This window comes from Euleptes europaea, chromosome 10 (genome assembly GCF_029931775.1).
Source record: "Euleptes europaea isolate rEulEur1 chromosome 10, rEulEur1.hap1, whole genome shotgun sequence".
In the NCBI taxonomy this organism is placed as follows: Eukaryota; Metazoa; Chordata; class Lepidosauria; order Squamata; family Sphaerodactylidae; genus Euleptes; species Euleptes europaea.
In genome coordinates, this window is record NC_079321.1 from 11,717,373 (window position 1) to 11,738,021 (window position 20,649).

Sequence of the window (20,649 nt, forward strand, 5' to 3'; positions counted from 1 at the left end):
TGAGGAGGGAGCTAGTTGTGAATTTCCTGCATTGTGCAGGGGATTGGATTAGATGACCCTGCTGGTACCTTCCAACTCTATGATTCTACGATGTCTCACAGGCAAGGAAGGAACCTCACAGCACAAAGAATATGGCTTTTTGTCCACTCTCCCAACTCTTGCATCTTTCTGCCTGGTTGATTGCCTCATATCTGGACTACTGAAGTCTCTTTTCTCCAGGCGGCTTTGCTGTGCTGGCAGTTTTCTTTCTCCTTCTCCTATGTATATGGGTCCCATAAAAGGTCTATTTAACTCTGGATTCAATTTTTACGGAATGGCAACACAAAGACATAAAAGCGCCTCTAGACATAAAGCGCCTCTAGACATAAAGCTCCATTCACTCTAAAATATTAGAAGCATTCTTTGCAAGCTGTGAACTGTCTTTCTTTGTTGCTTATTATTCTCTCTAATGCTTACAGGGCTTCAGACAGGGGGAATAATTTCGCAAAGCAGTTTGTAGATCAAAATGGCTCTCATCTGCAATGACTTGGCCCTTTTGTGATAGCAGATCCATCTCAGGAAGTCATCAGAGTACAGTCTCATCAGTAGGGTTGCCAACCTCCAGGTATTAGCTGGAGATCTCCTGCTATTACAACTGTTCTCCAGCCGATCAAGATCAGTTTCCCTGGAGAAAATGGTTGCTTTGGCAACTGGACTCTATGAGGTTGAAGTCCCTGCCCTCCCCAAACCCCACCCTCCTCAGGCTCCACCCCCAAAACCTCCCGCCAGAGGTGAAGAGGGACCTGGCAACCCTACTCATCAGATTCGCTTGGATGTGGCCTGGGGGTGTGGACAAACGACAGGGAGCAATGTAGCCTGCCACTTCCATATTCAACCATGGCTAGGTTTGCCAGCTCCTGGAGATTTTGGGGGCGGAGCCTGAGAAGGGCAGGGTTTGGGGAGGGGAGGGACTTCAATGTCATAGAGTCCAATTGCCAAAATGGCCATTTTCTCCAGGGGAACTGATCTCCATCGGCTGGAGATCAGTTGTAATAGCAGGAGCTCTCCAGCTAGTACCTGGAGGTTAGGTCTAGTACAACTAACACCTTATGCTGAATAAGGAAATGACAGGAGAACAACAAGCAAAAAGCTCAAAATCAAATGACTATTTGAACTACAAATTTAAATGACAGTCTTATGTATCTAAATGACAGTCTTATGTTACACTTGGTGTTTTTTGTGGATAGATACATAAGACTGTCATTTACATTTGTAGTTCAAATAGTCATTTGATTTTGAGCTTTTTGCTGGTTGTTCTCCTGTCAGTACCTGGAGGTTGAGATGACAATTGCCAAACATTTTATAATTGTTATATTGGTTAATGCCTGGTGTGTGTGTGTGAAGTGCTGTCAAGTTGCAACCAACTTATGGTGACCCCTTTTGGGGGTTTTCATGGCAAGAGACTAACAGAGGTGGTTTGCCAGAGCCTTTCTCTGCACAGCAACCCTGGTATTCCTTGGTGGTCTCCCATCCAAATCCTAACCAGAACTGACCCTGCTTAGCTTCTGAGATCTGACGAGATCAGGCTACCCTGGGCCATCACACAATGCCTGGTACTTCCTTGTTATATGCCATTAGTGCCTTTTTTCTGTCATATCCATTTGTTGGCACAAGTCTTTTGTTTTGAGTACCTGGAGGTTGGCAACCCTAACCATGGCCTGTCCTGGCTTCTCTAGCTCCAGGGGATGGCACACGCTTCACTGAGAAAGGCAGTGGTCCCAGCCACTGTGAGAGAGGCAGTGGCGAAAGCCCTCCTTAAGAAGTCCTCATTAGAGATTCAGGACCAAGATCATCAGAAAGATGCAAACGTCTGCTTTCTGAGCATGGTGCTCAAGTGACTGGTGACCGCACCCCAGCAGGTTGTTTCGGATGGATGAGACTGACGATCTGGATTCATTTCCGGCTGGCTTGAAGCCAGGTTTCAGAACTGAACCCAGCTTGGTCACAAAAGTTGTTGTGAGAGTAGGGCCTTTTATGCAGGGACATTTCCCTGAGGTCACTCCACCGACTGATTCAGGGCTTCCCTCTGATTATGTGACTATCAGAGGTTGCCCCCTCCCCCCTCTTTTTGCTTACATTTTCAAGTTTTTGGCTAAAGCAGCATCTGGAAAATGCGGGCAAAATGCGAGGAGAGAGTGAGGCAACCTCTGACGGTCACAAAATGCATGCATAATCAAAAAGAAGACCCGAAGCAGTCGGTGGGGTGACCGTGGGAGAATGTCCCTGCATAAAAAGCCAAAGTTTTTTTTAAATTTTTTTAAAAATAAAGTAACAAACACATTTGAGTGTTGTCATGGTACCCTTTTCCTCTTCTTCTTTTTGTAAAAAAAAAAGTATCTTTCCAGCTCCCAACTTTTTGGGATTGAGACAGAGTCCATATAGGGAATGTGGAACAAAAGCCCCAAACTGGCTGTCTGCCACAGGTACTAATTTTAGCCAACTGTCAACCATGTCCCAGAAAGAACCAGCAAAGGGGGTGGAGGATGGTAATTTTTTTATTTTTGTCTTTCTGGTGAATAGAAGTTAATTAGGCAAGGCAAGAGGTATTGTAGTTGCACGAGGGGAATAGCCTTATTTTGGCTGCAGTCAAAACAATGGATGAGTGAAAACCATTTATCAAGAGAAGGGTCAAGGAGTCCGACTTGGGAATAAATAAGGAACAGATATTCTGGCCAGGGTTGACTCAAGTGTTTCGGAATAGTTTCCTGAGCAGGCACGAGGGACTTATCTCTCCATGGTCTCCAGGAAATCTGGAGCTGGCAAACCTAATACTTGAAATAATTAACTCATTTTTTCATTTAAAAATATGTCTATTTTGTAAGCCAGTATGCTTCTCATTAAAAGGCAGAGAAGTTCAGCATATAAAAATGAAGTCTTCTTCTTCTTCGTCGTCTTCTATCTATTATGTAATTTTTGCGAATGGTCCATGGAAGGCGGTTTGTCTTTTGTAAGCACCCTTGAATGTGAAAGTTGGGGAGCCAAAAGGCAAGTGCAGCTGGCACGTCCACCTGCATGAGCAGGCATATGCCCTGGGGACTGAATCACTGCAAGCTGGATAGACCTATCCGCACCGCAGTGGGGGCCAAACGCCTATACTCGCCTCACCGCAGGGAGTCCCCAGGGAGCTCATCAGGCCCGGGGCATATGTAGCCCACCACACAGATGTAGCAGCTACGCCTCACCAATACAAGGGGGCGGCCCATTTGGTATTTATAGGACCCGAAGGACCGCTATGAGGAGGTCATGGTGAATCTTTCAATTCAACCGACTATCAATTGCAATTGCAATCATTGTTTGCGGTCCAAAGACCAGTTCTGCACACCCTTTAAGACCCCGCTTGGAAGGAGTCATCGAAGGTCGGGAAATCATATCACCGGCACCCCACAATCACCAGTCTTGGCCATGCAGACCCAAACCCCTCCTCCTTCCCAGCAGCCTTTGCATCTGCATGCAGATTCCAATGCACTGATTGGTTAGTTTCCCCTGGCTTCCCTCACGGGTCACAAAAGGGCAGTGGGCAAGGAGGCTTGGCCAGTCTCAGGCTGCCCGTCTCTCCTGTTCCCTTTTCCCCACATCCCAAAGCTCCTCAGTAGATGTCCTGCTCAGCTTGAGGCGCCACCACCACTTCCCGAAGACCAGGCATTTGCCTAAGACAGCCCTGCCGGGTTCCGTTGCTAGGGAGGAGGGTCCTGGGGGGCCATCTTAGAAGTACCTCCTGGCCAAGTTCTGCAAGGCTCATTCTCCAGCAAAATTAGGCCTTCAAGGGTTCTCAGCCTTACCACAAGTGCGGCCCAGAGACAGAGCACTACAGGCGCTCTCCACACATGCTCGAGGGAGCGCCTCCCCCTTGTTGACGCCTAGTCCGCCCTCCAAAGATCCATTTTTTCTGAGGAACTGATCTCTGTAGTCTGGAGATGAGCTGTAATTCCAAAAGATCTCCAGCCTCCCTTTTGAAAGTTGGCCACCCTAGACCCATGCTGCTTTGTGCATGCCCTGCGTAATCTCCTTTAAAGTGGGCCACTGCTGCCCATGCAAAATGGCTCCCTGTGCTTCATTCACTTGCTGACGCAACACCTAGAGATGCTACAGTTTTCTCTGTGGTGCTCACTAACCATGCTTAGCTTCTGAGATCTGACAAGATCTGGCTAACCTGGGACATCCAGGTCAGGGCAGGACTTTGGGAGACCTGGTTAGTACTTGGACGGGAGGCCACCAAGGAATACCAGGGTGGCTCTGCAGAGGAAGGCAATGGCAAACCCCCTCTGTTCGCCTCTTGTCCTGTCCTGATGTCCCAGGCCAGCCTGATCTCGTCAGGATGGGAGACTGCCCAGGAAGTCCGGGGTCACTTGCCTTGAAAACCTTACTGGGTCACCATAAGTCGGCTGTGACTTGATGGCCCTTCAACCAAGACCTGGACTTCCATCCCAGATATCAGCATGGGTGGCACCATTGTTGAAATGAGATGCTAGGCACACTCCAAGTCACAAGTAGGACGTTCTTGTGCCTCACCAGCATCACGCTTAAGCCAGGCCCGGGTGACTCCTCCTGATTCTCTTCCTTTTGCCAGCTTTGACAGGATTCGTGGAGGCTGAGGGATCAAGGCCCAGGGTCTCTGGCCGTGATGCTGCATGTCAAAAGATTTCCAGTGTTGGGTAGTGGTTAAGAGTGGTGGTTTGGAGCTGTAGATTCTGATCTTGAGAACCGAGTTTGATTCCTCACTCCTCCACATGAGTGGCGGAGGCTAATCTGGTGAACTGGGTTGGTTTCCCTACTCATGAAGCCAGCTGGGAGACCTTGGGCTAGTCACACTCTCTCAGCCCTATCAACCCCACAGGGTGCCTATTGTGAGAATGGGAAGTGAAGGTGATTGTAAGCCGGTTTGATTCTTCCTTAAGTGGTAGAGAAAGACAGCATATCAAAACCAACCCTCCTCCTCCTCCTTCTTCTTCTGTCTGTTAATTACACTAAGAAATGATTAACTCATCTTTTCATTTAAAAATATGTCTACCTTTGTTCTGTTCATTTTCTGTGTATTTAAATTTTGCTAATGGTCCACTGAAGAAGGTCATGGTAAGTCTTAGGGAAACCTGGTTAGCACTTGGACGGGAGACCACCAAGGAATACCAGGGTGGCTATGCAAAGGAAGGCAATGCAAACCAACTGTTATTCTCTTGTCCTGTCCTGATTGCCCAGGCTAACCTGATCTCATCAGATCTTAGAAGCTTAGCAGGGCCAGCCCTGGTTAATACTTGGATGGGAGACCACCCAGGAAGTCTAGGGACACATGAACATGAACACATGAAGCTGCCTTATACTGAATCAGACCCTGGGTCCATCAAAGTCAGTATCGTCTGCTCAGACCAGCAGCAGCTCTCCAGGGTCTCAGGCAGAGGTCTTTCACATCACTTACTTACCTGGTCCCTTTAACTGGAGATGCCAGGGATTGAACTTGGGGCCTTCTGCATGCTAAGCAGATGTGCTACCACTGAGCCACAGCCCCTTGCCTTGAAAACCCTACTGAGTCGCCATGAGTCGGCTGTGACTTGATGGCCCTTCAACCAAGACCTGGACTTTCATCCCAGATATCAGCATGGGTGGCGCCATTGTTGAAATGAGATGCTAGGCACACTCCAAGTCACAAGCAGGAAGTTCGTGTGCCTCACCAGCATCACGCTTAAACCAGGCCTGGGTGACTCCTCCTGATTCTCTTCCTTTTGCCAGCTTTGACAGGATTCATGGAGGCTAAAGGATCAAGGCCATGTAACAAGACCCAGGGGCTCTGGCAGTGAGGCTGCATGACAAAAGAGTTCCAGCATTGGGTAGTGGTTAAGAGCAGTGGTTTGGAGCTGTGGATTCTGATCTTGAGTACCGAGTTTGATTCCCCACTCCTCCACATGAGTGGCAGAGGCTAATCTGGTGAACTGGGTTGGTTTCCCCACTCCTACTCATAATGCCATCTGGGTGACCTTGGGCTAGTCACACTCTCTCAGCCCGACCTACCTCACAGAGTGTCTGTTGTGGGGAGGGGAAGAGAAGGAGATTGTAAGCCACTATGATTCTCATTAAAAGGCAGAGAAATTCAGCATATAAAAACAAAGTCCTTCTTCTATCTATTATCTCTGAATAATTACACTAAGAAGTGATATTAACTCCTTTTTTGATTCAACAAATATGTTTCCCTTTGTTCTGTTTATTTTCTGTATATGTAATTTTTGCAAATGGTCCACGGAAGGAGGTTTCTCTTTTGTAACCACCCTTGAATGTGAAAGTTGGGGAGCCAAAAGGCAAGTGCAGCTGGCACGTCCACCTGCATGAGCAGGCATATGCCCTGGGGACTGAATCACTGCAAGCTGGATAGACCTATCCGCACCGCAGTGGGGGCCAAACGCCTATACTCGCCTCACCGCAGGGAGTCCCCAGGGAGCTCATCAGGCCCGGGGCATATGTAGCCCACCACACAGATGTAGCAGCTACGCCTCACCAATACAAGGGGGCGGCCCATTTGGTATTTATAGGACCCGAAGGACTGCTATGAGAAGGTCATGGTGAATCTCTCCAATCAGCCGACTTTTAATAGCAATTGCAATCATTGACTGCTGTCCAAAGACCAGTTCTGCACACCCTTTAAGACCCCGCTTGGAAGGAGTCATCGAAGGTCAGGTAATCATATCACCAGCACCCCACAATCACCAGTCTTGGCCATGCAGACCCAAACCCCCTCCTCCTTCCCAGCAGCCTTTGCAACTGCATGCAGATTCCTCGGCACTGACTGGTTAGTTTCCCCTGGCTTCCCTCACGGGTCACAAAAGGGCAGTGGGCAAGGAGGCTTGGCCAGTCTCAGGCTGCCCGTCTCTCCTGTTCCCTTTTCCCCACATCCCAAAGCTCCTCAGTAGATGTCCTGCTCAGCTTGATGCGCCACCACCACTTCCCGAAGATCAGGCACTTCCCTAAGATTATTTTCCCTTGGCTTCCCTCACGGGTTACAAAAGGGCAGTGGGCAAGGAGGCTTGGCCAGTTGGAGGCTGCTGAGGTTGGTTTCCCCACTCCTACTCATGAAGCCAGTTGGGTGTCAGGCCTGTGCTGGTAGTAGGGGTGACGGCTCTTGACATGAGCAGGCCAGGTTCTGGCTACACACCAAGTCCTTGGTTCCCATGCCTGTAAACTCTGTGTACAGTTTCGCTCTTCCTTTCAGCTAGTCGGTGCGAGGTTGAGTGCGGAGGGCCCTCGTCTTCTGGGAGCGGCATTCTTCCAATGCTCCTTTCCTCCAGGTCGTGCCGCCTCATCCTTGGTCGAGAGCTGAGCGGTCGGAGGCCCCTTGGGGCGGGAAGGGCAAGCAGCAGCGAAATGTCCCATTCCACCACAAACCAGGCATGCCCTGCTCTGAAAACATCTTGCTCTCTCCGCTGTGGGGTGGCCGTCCTCCCTTATGGCTGGCACCCCCCTCTTGGGGCTGCCCGCACTGGTCGCGGCCCCGAGTCTCGCTCTTTGCATTGTTTAGACAAGTTCAATAATTGCTGGCGGTTTTCCACTTCAACCGCCAGTAAAATCCATCCCTCCAGATCAGGAGGGTCTCCTTGCATGAAAGCCCAGTGGAGAATCTCTGAATTCAGTCCTTCTCGGAAATACTGCACACACGTGGCTTCACTCCAGTCCACAACTTTGCTTGCCAGGAACTGAAATTCGCCCGCATACTCAGTGGCGGACCTACATTTTTGGGGCCCTGAAGCTTGAACTGTTATGGGGGCCCCTTCGCAACCAGCAACAGTAGGGCAACATCCAGCAAGGTCCAAAGGGCCTTGCTGCCCTTGCAAGGACCTCAAGGCTCAAATGGTGGTGAACAGGGCGGTGGGGTGGAGTCCTTGAAAATGGGCCATACAGTGATGAAATAAAACTACAGAACTATTAAGCCATGCACCAACAAAGGATCTGACAATCCAGCTGCCAAAATGTAGGCTGTCAATAGATTCTGGTGAGCTCAGTGAGCCCTTACAGCTGGGGGTTCAAGCACAGCAAGCCCCTGAAAAAATTGTGAAATCTGACCAATGACAGGGACATTTTGAGGCCATATGAAATGGGTATTAGAGCATATTCTAAAGTCAATATTAAGTACTTCAACTCATCAGCTTATGATTCTATCAATTAAAAAAATCCATCGATTTTGTTGAGAAATTAACTCATTAAAAAAAAGTTGCTTCAGGGGGCTCCTCCGGGATTAGGGGCCCTGAACCTTAAGCTTCATTAGTTTCACAGTAGATCCGCCTCCGCATATAATCAATATTGTGGAACTCCCTGCCCCAGGGTGTGGTGATGGCTGCCAGCTTGGAAGACTTTAAGATGGGAGTGGACATGTTCATGGAGGAAAGGGCTATTCATGGCTACTAGTCACAATGAATACTAGTCATGATGCATACCTGTTCTCTCCAGGATCAGAGGAGCATGCCTATTACATTAGGTGCTGTGAAGCGCAGGCAGGATAATGCTGCCGCAGTCATCTTGTTTGTGGGCTTCCTAGAGGCACCTGGTTGGCCACTGTGTGAACAGACTGCTGGACTTGATGGACCTTGATCTGATCCAGCAGGGCTTTTCTTATGTTCTTGTGTTCTTAATATCTACCATCTTCTGGAACAGCTGCGAGATCAGTATTTATAGATCTTCATGAGCAGGCCATTTATGGATATTTATTTACTTCATTTATACACTGCCTTTCTCCCCCATTGGGGACACCGGCTTACCTCTCCTCCAATTTATCTTCACAACCACCCTGAGAGGTAGGTCAGGCTGAGAGTGTGTGACTGGCCCAAGGTCACCCAGCAAGCTTCTGTGGCAGAGTGGGGATTCGAACCTGGGTCTCCCAGATCCCAGTCTGATGCTGTAACCACCACCTTCACTGGCAGTCTAACTTTTTAAAAAAGGTAGCTTTTATTTACTGCAGGGTAGTTCAAAAGATCTATATAGTCACTATTGATTCCTTTTTTGACTGGATTACATCTAAATATGCAATCTGAAAATTTCTCTCTGTGTTCGCAAAGCACTGCTTCCTACTAACAAGCGGCTTGCTGGAGCCCTGGTGAGCAGAGAATTCCTGGCACAGGAGTCAAAGCCAGATTCCAAAAATTTGTTTGCATTTTTGCTGCTTAGTAAAGAGGAAGACCCAACAAGAGATGGATTGACTCAATAAAGGAAGCCACAGCCTTCAATTTGCAGGATCTGAGCAAGGCTGTCAAAGATAGGACATTTTGGAGGACTTTCATTCATAGGGTCGCCATGAGTCGGAAACGACTTGACGGCACTTAACACACACACACACACACACACAAAGACTTACTGCTTGCCTGCATAAAATTTGGAAATTCTAACGAATAAAATATGCAAATACTGTTTCTATATGAAATAAATTTCATCTGAGTTTCCATGCAACTGTTTCCTTTGGGAATGTAGTCTGAATTTAATCTCTCTCTCTCTCTCTCTCTCTCTCTCTCTCTCCTCTCAGAATCAGTCTCTTAACAAAAGAAATTTCATTTATACCAGATATGCCTTTTACTATATTCATTAGATAGGGGAGAGCCAGTGTGGTGTAGTGGTTAAGGTGTCGGACAACGATCTGGGAAACCCAGGTTCAAATCCCCTCTCTCTGCCATAGAAACTTGCTGGGTGACCTTGGGCCCAGTCACACACACTCAGCCTTGACCCTGACAGGTATTTGGATGGGAGACCTGCTGGAAATGAAACTAGGGATGTCCGTCATGAAACACCTCCTGCCAGCTCGGTGACGGTCAGATGAGTCTCTGAACGAGAAGAAGAAAAGTTGGTTTTTATATGCCGACTTTCTCTACCACTTAAGGAAGACTCAAACCCGCTTACAACCACCTTTCCCTTCCCCTCCCCACAACAGACACCCTGTGAAGTAGGTGGGGCTGAGAGAGTGTGACTTGCCCAAGGTCACCAGCTGGCTTCATGTGGAGGAGTGGGGAATCAAACCCAGTTCTCCAGATCAGAGTCCACCGCTCAAAACCACTGCTCTTAACCACTACATCACACTGGCTCTCTGCATCTACATTTTCCTCCCTCTTTGATTTAGGAAACCCATCCACCTCGGCTGGATCTGCTGGACGGATGGAGCCACCCTTGCTTGATATGGTGGGTAGGATTGGCTGTGATTGGGGACACACAATGGATATCCCACAGTGGAACAGCACTGCCATACTATGCCTGTGATACTGACAGACTCGAGGTGACTAGGGTTGCCATCCTCCAGGTACTAACTGGAGATCTCCCGCTATTACAACTTATCTCCAGCTAATAGAGATCAGTTCCCCTGGAGACAATGGCTGCTTTGGAAGGTGGATTCTTTACACCCCATTGAAGTTCCTCCCCTCCCCAAACCCTGCCCTCCTGAGGCTCCGACATAACACATTCAGACAACATTAAGTGCTACCTCGTTCTTCTGTGCCTGCACCTCCCAATATATTTTGCCTGCTGAGTTTTGGTCATGTCATCTGGGCATGCACTTGCTCACCCACACCTTTTTCTCATTTACCCCAACTTTACTTCCAACGGGGACCTAAAGCAGCTTGAATAATTCTCCTCTCCTCCACTTAATCCTCACTACAACCCTGTGAGGTCGGTTAGGCTGACAGTGTGTGACTGGCCCAAGGTCACCCAATGAGCTTCCACGGCAGAGCGGGGATTCCAACCTCGGTCTCCCAGATCCCAGTCCGACGCTTGAGTCACCACAGTGGCTCTTGCATATTTTCAACACTATATATTGGAAGGAGACAAGGATTACATTATCAGGAGGCAGGTGATTCGAAGGTGAATCCTCCCGATACTGTTCCGGTGAAGACGTCTTCCTTTGAAAGACCCCGCTGTTTTCATGTGCCCCTGGAAGACCTGAAAAGAACCAATACAGGAGAGGTGTCACCTTTCTGGATCAATCACTGAGAAAAGGGAGGGGAAAGTCAGGTTAATCATTTTCCAAAGCAGGAAAAAAAGGGGGGGATACCTAGTGATACCTGCCATGGATTTGAGCTTCAGCCGGGCAGGCTTTTTTGTTGTTGTTGTTGTAACAGAGCCTTTGACTTCATCAGCGAATTATTTGCAAGTATACAAATGTTTTGTAGACACGGTTTACGCAATTTAACCGAGATCTTCCTTTCTGCAATCCAAACTGGCTATTAGCATTCTCTCCCTTTCTAGTGCTCATTTGCTCAGAGATTAATCCCACTGGCAATAAAGCAATTACACCCCAGATGGTAGAATTCCCGCAAATGAGATTCTGCTGTCTTTTAGCAAATAGCTTCCATGAGGAAGCATTTTCGGTGCATGGATTTGATGAGCATGTAGCCTATCCCCCACACAAATGCTCACTTTCTGTCCCGTGGTAATGCTTGCTGCTACCCCAAGGGTCCTTTAAGCATCTCAGAAATCTGCTTGTATTCTTTTTCCCTCTCTCACATATACTGAGGGACAGAAAGAAACACTGGTTATGTTTGATTTATATCTGAATACGTTATCAAGACCGTGGGCACTGAATTGGTGGATCAGCTGCCAAAAGCTGCCATTTCCTCCAGGGAAACTGATTTCTGTTGTCTGGTGATGAGTTGTAATTCTGGGAGATCTCCAGCCCCTCCTGGAGACTTTGGGGGCTGAGCCTTAGGATGGTGAGGTTTAGAGAGGGGAGGGACTTCAATGCCATACAGTCCAATTAGGGTTGCCAACCTCCAGGTACTACCTGGAAATCTCCTGCTATTACAACTGATCTCCAGCTGGTAAGGACCTGGCAACCCTAAGTCCAATTGACAATGCGGCCATTTTCTCCAGGTGAACTGATCTCTATCCGCTGGAGATAGGGCTGCCAGGTTCCTCTTCACCACCGGTGGGAAGTTTTTTGGGTGGAGCCCGAAGAGGGCAGGGTTTGGGGAGGGAAGGGACTTCAATTTCCAAAGCGGCCATTTTCTCCAGGTGATCTGATCCCTGTCGCCTGGAGAACTGTTGTAATAGCAGAAGATCTCCAGCTAGTACCTGGAGGTTGGGGAGAAAAACGGCACCTCTGTACTCGTACCAAAAGGTTTAGAAAAACAGTACAGGAAACTGTATATACACAAAGTGCAAATATTTATAAGCTACTCTAGTACCTGGAGGTTGGCAACCCTAGCTAGAGATCAGTTGTAATAGCAGATCTCCAGCCACCACCTGGAGGTTGGCAACCCTATGTATTATACCCCACTGAAGTCCATCCCCTCCCCCAACTCTGCCCTCCCCAGGCTCCACCCCTAAATTCTCCAGGTATTTCACAACCCGGAGCTGGCAACCCTAGCTTAGAAAGGCTGGACTCTGTTTAGGAGGGAACTGTCAATCTGCCAACCAGGGATGTGTGGCATCTGCTAGCTCTTCTCCCTGCCAGTTTTATTTTAAAACGCAAAAACTGGAGGATTAATGAGGCTTAATGACCCCAGCATTTGCAACCTAAATGGAAAGAACATCTGGCTCTTAGGACAATGGAGATTCTATAAATGAAACAAAATTAGCCAGTGCTTATTATGGCTAAGAACACATCTTTGTAAAGGGAAGCAAGCACCAATGTGCAATACAATGAATTCACTTGTATCTTTTAGATGGATGACATCAGCAGGGGATGAAGAGCTGACAGCTGGGAGCTGAATATAGCCCCCCCCCCTCATGCCTAAATACATCTCTTTTTATTTTGTCATTTGTAGATTGCTGCGTAACCGTACAGCACAATTTCATATGCAGTTTGCTTTTAAGTAAACATCCACGTCTGGATTTTAAAGGTACAAGGGAGAAAGTTTGTGTTTTCAGTTTCAACATGGGTGGGAGGGGGGAGTGTTATGTAGTGCAAGCAGGGAGGGGAGTTATCGAGGTAGGTTGGTTTTGGCCCAAAAGGAACACTCGACGGCTGGTTGACAATCACATCAGGTTATTTTATTTTAAATATTTGACCTGCCTTTCCTGTTACGCTCAAGGTGGCTATGGCTGTACAGGTAAAAACCTCCTCCCATGGTCCTGATCAAAACTCGGTCCCCCCACACCCAACAACTGAAAAATCACTGGGAGCGCTTTTCCTCCTTTTTTTTTTTTTGTTAACAAGAAGTTTTTTTCTAGTTAGATTTAAAACGAAGACCATCCTCAGCAACCAGACTGTTGACATCCCTGACAAAGTCAACTTTCATCTGAAGGGCTGGACAGTTATTGTGAAGGGCCCCAACGGGACTTCAACCACATCAATGCAGAACTTTCTCTCTTGGGCAAGAAACGCAAGAGTTGATCAATGGGCAAGAAACACTGTGAGTTGATCAATGGTGGGGTAACAGAAAGGAGTTGGCCTCCGTTCGTACTATTTGCAGTCATGTGCAAAATATGATAAAGGGTGTCACACTGAATGAGGTTACAAGATGAGGTCTGTGTATGCTCACTTCCCCATCAACGTGGTTATATAGGAAAATGGCTCACTTGTAGAAATCTGTAACTTTCTTAGGAAGAAGTATATCTGTTGGGTGCGCGTGAGGCCAGGTGTCAACTGTGCAGTATCTCAACCCCAGAAGGATGAGCTGATTCTTGAAGGAAATGACATTGAACTGGTATCTAATTCTGCTGCCCTGATCCAGCAGGCTACTACAGTCAAAAACAAAGATAATCAGAAAATTCTCAGATGGTATCTATGTGTCTGAAAAGGGAACAGTCCAACAGGCAGATGAATAAACTCTTCAATTCTGAAATGACCACCCAGGACTGGACACCTACAAATCAGGATCGAAGTCTGGTGTACAAGATGAACAATAAAACAAATATCTTTTTAAAAAAGAAAACAAAAATCACTGGGAGCTTCAAAAAGACAACTCCCAGCCCACGTCTGGTGGGACTGTCTGAGTTGTGGCAAACTGAAGTTCACAAACCCAGCATTAAGATGTTATGCAAAGATGACAAGCCCAAAGGTGTATGAATCCAGCTGGTTGCATGATGTCTGAGAAAACCTAGGGCTGTGCAAAAAAACAAAAAACAAAAAAACAACCAGTAAAATTCAGGTTTGGGTTTATTGGGCCCGATTTTTGGGGGGGAAACACGAATTAAGCCAAAATCCCAAACATGGGAATTGGGCTTTTTTCTGGGTTTCCTGAAAAAAAAAAGGCCCATTAAAGCCTATGGGAACTTTTTGCGGCTTTTCGCAGCTCTGGGGAGCATTTTTGCAGGTAGATGTCCCAAATTTTTAGGGTAGCTTGAAGGGACTCTCCTTGCAAGAACCCTCAAGTTTGGTGAAGATTGGGTCAGGGGTTCCGATTTTATGGGGTCCAGAAGAGGTTGCCCCCCCCCTCCATAGAGCAATGCAAAGTCGATTCTCTAATCGGCTTTACCGGGAATCACCTATTTGGCTCAGTTTATTCCCCCTGCCTTTGGCTACTGGTAAACCCGAGCTGAAAATAAGCCGGAATGGCAATTTTCTGGCTTATTTTCGGCTTGGGTTTATTGATATGCACAGCCCTAGTTGCCGGGTCCCCAGACAACAGGTGAAGGGGTTTACTGGGTGGTGGGGGCCCTCACCGGTGACATAACAACATTTCTGGCAATGTGCTGATGTCACTTCCTGTGCACACCAAAAGCGATGGCAGCATGTCACCAGGACGCTCTGGCATTTGGGTAAAACTCTATTGCTTAACTATAGATTTTTGCCCAAATTCCAGAGGATCTTCAGTGTCCCCTGGTAATGCTCTGGTGTTACTTCTGGATGCACGGGGAGTGACATCAGTGTGCCATGACACTGCTGATGCCCCCTCCCCCCATTTTGGCACTGTTTTCTCACTGGCAGGGAATGCCCTCAGGGGGCCTGGAAACCATGGGGAAACCTTGAAGTGACAATACACCTCAATAGAAATTGTTGGAAGAGCTATGGTAAAGCCATGAAGCTTCTAGTAATTTCTAGAAAGGACTGAAGTCACTTGTTGTTTTCTGGAAGTATGGTTGCCAGCTCTGAGTTAGGGAATACCTGGAGATTTTAGGGTTGGAGCCTGGGGAGCCTGGGGTTTGGGGAGGGAGGGACCTCAGAAGGGTACAATGCCGGAGTCTGCCCTCCAAAGCAGCCATTTTCTCCAGGGGAACTGATCTTGGTCATCTGGAGATCAACTGTAATAGCAGGAGGTTGCCACCTGGAGGTTGGTAACCCTATCTGGAAGTGACATCACACTGTTGCCTGCTGGCAATTTTAGGCAATTTTTTCTCCTGCCAGCTGCAGCAACAGCAGCAGGACACAGGAACAGGGGGGTGGAGGATCCCCCACCCCAGTGATGGCTTAGGAACCCTGGTTTGGTGGTAGGGCTTCCTTCTTATGGGTCCAAATAATGGAAAGGACACAAATTGATCTGAAGTGGAGGAGACGTGTGTGGCGACAGGATTTGCAGGACGGATGCTTTTAAGTCAGTTGTGAATCTGTTGGCATAAAATGGAGCCAGCCAGAGGAGGAAGGTTTGGGCAGTTCCTTTGGGACAGATAGCCTGCTAAACACTTAATTCAAAGTACTCTACCAGTAAAAACTCATCAGCAGGGTGCCCAAGAAAGAGTTTCTCAAAAATGCTAATTTATGCCAATTCAGGGAGCAGGTCATTTTACGAGAAGAGAAACGAGGATGGGAAGGAGCAGAAAGGGGAACATGACTAATGTATCGGTGCAGAGACTTTTCCTACCCTTTCACCTGTAACATTAATGCGCTCACTGATGCAGTTTCTATAGAAGCTCGCCTTTGATAAATGCAGAGGAAGCTGTTCCATCTTAAACTCTCCACTCTGGAATTTTAATGACATTAAGATGAAATTTGCCACAAAAAGGAACCAGAAGAATAGTGCAGTTCGTCATACACTGCAACCGTGACTCACTAGTTAATAGACCGAAGGTGACATGCAGGGGTTATGGAAATGTAGATCAAACACTATTCAGTATACTACCTGAGTGATTAGCTCCAGTCAGAAGTACCAGGAGAACAATCTCTAATAGAGTTGGCAACTCTGGCTCAGGAAATTACTGGAGATTTGGGGGGTGGAGCCTGGGGAGGCAGAGTTTGCGAGAGGAGGGATCTCGGTGGGCTATAGTGATATAGAGTCCACCATCCAAAGCTGCCATTTTCCCCAGGGGAAATGATCTCTGTAGTCTGGAGATCAGTTATAGCTCCAGGAGAACTCCAGGCACCATATGGAGAATGAAAAGCCTGGTTTCTAATGAGTGATGAATGTGGTGTTGGAACTAGAAGGTTCCATAGTCCAAACTCCTCCCATTATAAGCTGGACTCTGATCCCTCCCAATCAGAATTTGGCTTTTTCCCAGCCCTAAGGTTGCCCACCTCCAGGTAGTCAAGAAAAAAATAACATACAACTGCTATAGTGGTATTCAACAAATTGCAGTTGTGTGGCACTTGCTATATAGACTATAAAACAACTTTTGCATGAGCAAGGCTTATATCTTATAATGTATTTATTTACAATCACTTAAATTTAACTTATACAAGCCTTTTTTGGGCATATTCAATTTGGCGTGCAAACTCAATTTAACAACACAAAAATATATTATTTTGCAATTCATACATTGATAGATGAAATCTCATTTGAGGGTCTCCCGTTAGGCAGAACAAAGTTCCGGTAAGAATGCCTTTGTTTCACTTTTTCCCCCCACTTTTTTTTTCTTCAGCTGCATGTTATATAATTCTAGTGAAACCAACAGCGTAAGTTGCAAATGCAAGCATCATAAAGAATTGTGGCTCTCAATTAATATCAAAATTGCCACGTGACTTCGGGCAGCTGAAGAAAAAAAGTGAAACAAAGACATTGTAAATAAATACATTATAAGATATGAGCCTTGCTCATGCAAAAGTTGCTTTATAGTCTATATAGCAAGTGCCACACGACTAATTTGTTGAAGAAAAACCTCCAGGTAGTGGCTGGAGATCTCCAACTATTTCAACTGATCTCCAGGCAACAGAGATCAGTTCAAAATGGCCCCTTTGGATGGTAGACTCTATGTCTAGGGTTGCCAGGTCCCTCTTCGCTACCAGCGGGAGGTTTTGGGGATGGATCCTGAGGAGGGCATTGTTTGGGGAGGGGAGGGACTTCAATGTCACAGAGTCCAATTGCCAAAGTGGCCATTTTCTCCAGGTGGACTCTATGGCATTGAAGTCCCTCCCTTCCCCAAACCCCACTCTCCTCAAGTTCTGCCCCCCAAACCTCCCACCGGTGGCGAAGAGGGATCTGGCAACCCTATTTACCAGGCTCTCCTGGTCAAAAACCAACTTCCTTCTGTCTGCTGACTTCCTCCAGGTCACCAATGCTTCAGCTGGAGCACTTTTAATCAGTCATTCCATATACGCAAATATGCATGATACGAATTGGTGAAGCTATTTCTTCACCAGCGGTGACTAATACATTTTCTTTGGCCTCCCAAATTAATGTCCTTTTAAATAATTATGTATAAAGCAAACACTGCTGATGGTGATATCAGCAATCGTGTTTGGGGTTCAAGGTCTGGCGAGAATGAAATATTTGCAATTGCGCATACTTGATTATGTTTTTCATATAGAGGAGGATGCCAAGTTGTTTTCTGTTGCCCCAGAAGGTCGGACCAGAAACAACGGGTTGAAATTAAATCAAAAGAGTTTCCGTCTAGACATTAGGAAGAATTTTCTAACAGTTAGAGCGATTCCTCAGTGGAACAGGCTTCCTCGGGAGGTGGTGAGCTCTCCTTCCCTGGAGGTTTTTAAGCAGAGGCTAGATGGCCATCTGTCAGCAGTGCTGATTCTATGACCTTAGGCACATTATGAGAGGAAGGGCATCTTGGCCATCTTCTGGGCATGGAGTAGGAGTCACTGGGGGTGTGGGGGGCAGGTAGTTGTGAATTTCCTGCATTGTGCAGGGGGTTAGACTAGATGACCCTGGTGGTCCCTTCCAACTCTATGATTCTATGATTCTAATGCCGACTTCAGGCTTTTCCCTCAATCATCTGGTTGAACCCGGTGGTTCATCAGCAGCAGGTGATGATGGCAATAGATTTTTCTCATGTTCCTTTTTCCCCCAACAGTCCAATCTGCCCCCAGGAAATTTGATTTCCAGGATTGAGACCCCCCACATGGGCTAAAAACCATACAGGTTGTGAAGGCCTCACTAAATTATTGTATTATAGCCAATCAATCTGCTTAATCAAAAAACATCTGTGTTATATTTGCTAATTTCGAGTCCTCTGGTAGGCTGATTTTAGTGGCAGCTTGCATTCCCTTGCTAGGAGAAGATCAATTTCACAACTGAGTTCTTCAAGAACCCTCAGGTATATACCATATGGACCTGGTGACTTATTAGTTATTAATTTGTCAATTTTCTGGATGAGGTGGTGGCAGTTCCAGAGGGATCAAGTTACAGGAGCAGGAAGATCACAATCTAGGACGAGATTTGAAGGGGAGATGGGATAAGCCAGTGCCACAAAGCCTGAAACAAGGTGAATGTAAGAATTTTGTGTGTGTGTGTTTGTTTGGGGGGGATATCAGCTGGAAGCTCCAGAAAATAAGAATGGCAGATAACAAAAGAGGGAAGAGGAGCAGGACAGAAGGGAAACCCCACGTGGTGCATGTCACCGGGTACAACAGAAAGGCCCCAAAGGGTCCCAGGCAGGTGATGTCCTTCAAGCCGCAGCCCCCTGGGGAGAAAAGGGTTAAAGCAGAGCCAAAGCAGAGGAACGTTCCTTACTCCAGAGCAAGCAGGTGTGATGCAGGTAGATGCAGAAAGGGACTGTGATGCGAAGCTGAGTCAAGAAGCAATTTTCCTCCAGGCCAGATTGGCCAGGGATCCTGGAGGGTTTTTTTGTTTGTTTGTTTGTTTGTTTGTTTTTTGCTATCTTATGGGCATGGAGTAAGGGTCACTGGGTGTGTGTGGGGGAAGCAGTTGTGAATTTCCTGCATTGTGCAGGGGGTTGGACTAGATGACCCTGGTGGTCCCTTCCAACTCTATGATTCTGTGCTTATGTGGAAAGTCCTTTGGTTTCCTGGTTTAAATAATTTATGCAACTTTATGATGGAGGGGTTCCTCTGGAGCTGGGGTCCCCAATGTTGTACCAATGGGAGCCGTGGCACCCATGGGCACCTTTCCTGGTGCCCACCAAGCATTTTTAGAAAGTGGGAGGTGCCAAGTGCATCTTTTGCCCAGCTCATGTAAAGGAGATAGCCAGGTCAGGTACCTAAAAATTTAAGACAGATAATGCCAGATGAGGGTTTCTAACTTGCTCAACATGTATACTTTGCATAGAAGAAAGACTTTATGTGCAGAGTTAAGTTGTTTATGCACGAGTACTTTCACTCACATTGGCCCCCGGTCTGTCTTGGTTGTTCCTAGGAGTTAAGCATGAGTTTTCCGTCCACTAGAGATGACCTTGCTGCCAGCCCTCACAAACTCTGGGACTTCCTGTTCCTCTGTTAACCTGATTTTTCCCTCTCCCCTGAGCTCAGCCTAGGTGAAATCCCCATGCATAAGACAAAGCACGGGACACGCAAGCTTGGTTTCTCTCACTTCCAATTACAAAGCAGCGTGTAAAGGGGCAGGGTTTCAAATATTTCCTGCTTTCTGGGAGTTCTTTCTAAGCAGAAGAAAGGCTTTTTAAAACAATGGCTTGGATTTCTCTTCCCTTTCCTTGCAGATTGCTCCATTTTTTGTTTTTTTGTTCTTAAAATGCTTTTTTATGTGGCAATTAGGTTGGGGAGGAATTTTCTCTCACAAAGCTCTACAAAGTAAACCAATTACAAAACAGCATTTAAAGGGGCGGGGACTTGATTTGAGTTTGGAGACTGCTGGTGCATAGATTCCTAACAGGAGAGTGTGGGTCCAGCGAGCAACAAACCTCAGGTAAAATTCCCATGCATAAATGACCTTAGACACAGCTTCACTCCCTGTTTGTGCTTGGCTCCACCTCCTGCATCAACCCTTTTGTGGTTGCATCCACTGTCACAAACCCACCCTGGGCTTGTGTGTGTGCATGCGTATAAGCATGTTCTTCTTCGGTGCCACCACTCCAAACTAAATCCAGCCACCTATGTTTACCAGAGGTATGGGGAATTCTCTTAAAGCCTGCCTCTGTGCATGCACAAGGGGCAGAGTCTCCCAATAACTTCCGCCCTTCCGCCGAGCATGCCGAGGACCAGGACTAGGGGAAGGTATTTGAAACACAGTCTGCTCTGTTGAAGAGGAAAGACTTTATCACTACAGTTTAACAAACTAGAGCACAAGACAACGAGAAATGACTATGTACCTACTAGCTGCAGCAGATCTAGGAACAGAACAGGAAAATAATATCTCTAAGCTAACCTTAATGATACAGAAGTTACCTCAACAACTCTCTCCATGGATGTTTGTGGAGTAAACTATGGCCATTTATGCATGGGACTGTTACAGGCTTTGACATATTAGAGCACATAAACATGGTATTAATGTTGTACATATGCAGAATTATTCAGAACATAACACAACTACATATACAAACTGCAGAAACTACATAAAGAAGTTCAATGTCCTTTTAAAAGGAAGAAGAATGTTATATTCAAGAGGCTTTTTTCTCTATCACTCTAACAGAGGCTTCAGT

At 46.9% G+C, this 20,649-nt stretch overlaps 1 pseudogene; it reads left to right on the plus strand.

The window, feature by feature from the left end:
- Positions 1-9,773: 9,773 nt before the first annotated feature.
- Positions 9,774-13,801, plus strand: LOC130483936 (60S ribosomal protein L9-like; annotated as a pseudogene).
- The last annotated feature ends 6,848 nt before the right edge of the window (positions 13,802-20,649 follow it).